Consider the following 2,227-nt stretch of genomic DNA (forward strand, 5'->3'; position numbering starts at 1 on the left):
CTTTATCTATCTCTGTCTTCATTTCTCTCTCTCTCTCTCTCTCTCTCTGTCTCTCTCTCTGTCTCTCTCTCTCTCTCTGTGTGTGTTGCTCATGTGTTTGAGCGAGTGTTCATGTGAACCTGTGCCTGTGTACATACGTACTCCTATGGAGGGCACACATGACAGTGGGCACCTTGCTCAGTTACTCACTAGCCTTAGTTCAGGGACAGTATCTCTCACCAGCACTCTTGAGTCAGCTAGAACTGGCCAGTGAACTCCAGAAATCCATCTCTCTCCATTCCTCACAGTGCTGGGGTTAGATATACATATTGTTGTGTTTATCTTGTTATGTGGTATTGGGATTCTGAAGTCATATCCACAAGTTTCTGAGGAAGGAACATGACCCAGTGTGTTTTCTCTGTAACTTTTATGTAACTTATGACTGAAAAAAAAATAAAGACAATAGAAGCCAGGGAAGGAAATATGAAAGCATGCAGGATTCCTCATTTTTATAAATGATAAAAATGCTAGAGGTTGAAACTCATGTTAATTGAAAAAGAATAGATCCTTGTCATTTTATATCCCTTTTTATTCTGAGAAATATTACACTATCAGGAATGGAACCAAGGTAGTGGGAGGAAATATCAATTTTATTTTCCTCCTCTCAGGTTTCAGTTTTCTGTAATGATATTAGCTTTCACAACTGAGATTTAATTGTCCAAACCAAGGGACCAGCATTGGCATATACTATAAACTAACCTAAACTAATTCAGATTTAATTAGTGTTCCTATAAGTTCTTCATTGTTTTTTTCAAACCCAACCCAAATTGCCAGATTACTTTATATCACTCAGAACTTGTGGGAGTGACCAGTCAATGACTGATTTAATTTGAGGCACACACCTCAAGAGGAGCCCAGGCAAGACACTGCCTGGATAACAATAAACTGAAGGATGGATAGCTCTGAGACCTAGAATAGTACCATACGTCACTGTCCCCTCGCCTCACACACACACACACACACACACACACACACACACACACACACACAAAAAAAAAACACCACCAACAAAACCCTCAATGAATTGATTTCTACTGATATTCTTCTACACTCATAGATGAGTGCTTACCCCAGTCATCTTCCTGAGACCCACAGTAAGCATTTGACTGAGAGAGACCAGTTTGGAGGTCTCTGTAGGGTCTCTTCCCTGGGACTCGGGGAACTCCGAGGAAGAGGGTGAGGAGGAACTGTGAGAGCCAGAGAGGCTGAGAACACAAGGAGAGACTAAGCAGTGATCATGGTGGCTCAAGGAGTCTAAAACCGCAATTACAAAGCCTGCAGGGATTTGTGAAAGGTTTCCTGAATATATATATGGTTGTTGGCTTTGTGTTTTGTTGGGATTCCTAACAGTGGAAGTAGGAACATCTCTGACTCTTTTGCCTGCTCTTGGGACCCTTTTCCTCCTACTGGGTTGCCTTGATGTGAGCGTTTGTGCCTAGTTTTATTATATCTTGTGTTGTGTCTGTTTAATATCCCTGAGGTGCCTCTTCTTTTGGGGAACAGGGACAGGGAGTGCATTTTGGAGAACTATGGGAGGGGAAGCTACATTCATAATTTATTGTTTAAGAGATGAATATATAAAATTAAAAAATATTAAAATGAAATATCTTTATCATCATTTTATACAGTGCCATTCACAGTATATCTTTAAATATGAGGATATTTTTAAGTATCTTTAAATATAAGGATACTGCTTTTGGACATCCAGTATTCCACAAAGAAATGTTCCCCTTCCTATTTTTTCCCATAAGGTTATGTAATAAAGCCCAGTTACAATTCAGGAATGGCAGTTAAGCATGTATTTACTCTTCAACTGGAAGCAAGGATACCCAGAAACCAGATGGAAATATTCTTCTGTAGGAATGATGGGTCTTGTCATAGATAACTGACTAACTGATAAAGCTATGCAATTTTGTCTTCTATTTATCTGACATTGATTCACAATGTTTTATATATATATAATATATATATGATTATTTGCTCAAATCAGTTGTTACTTCTATATTCCTACATTTATTTGAATACTTAATACTTGCACTTCTTTTATGTGTATCTTAATTTTATAAAATAATACAATGAAATCGCTTTGCCTTTCTAAAGGTAGGTTTCTCTTTAAATATATTACTTTTTATCATTTAAATTCCCAACATAGTACTTCAGTTTGCTTATTGGAAAGAGGCTATTTATG

This window comes from Arvicola amphibius, chromosome 13 (assembly GCF_903992535.2).
Source record: "Arvicola amphibius chromosome 13, mArvAmp1.2, whole genome shotgun sequence".
Taxonomy (NCBI): Eukaryota; Metazoa; Chordata; class Mammalia; order Rodentia; family Cricetidae; genus Arvicola; species Arvicola amphibius.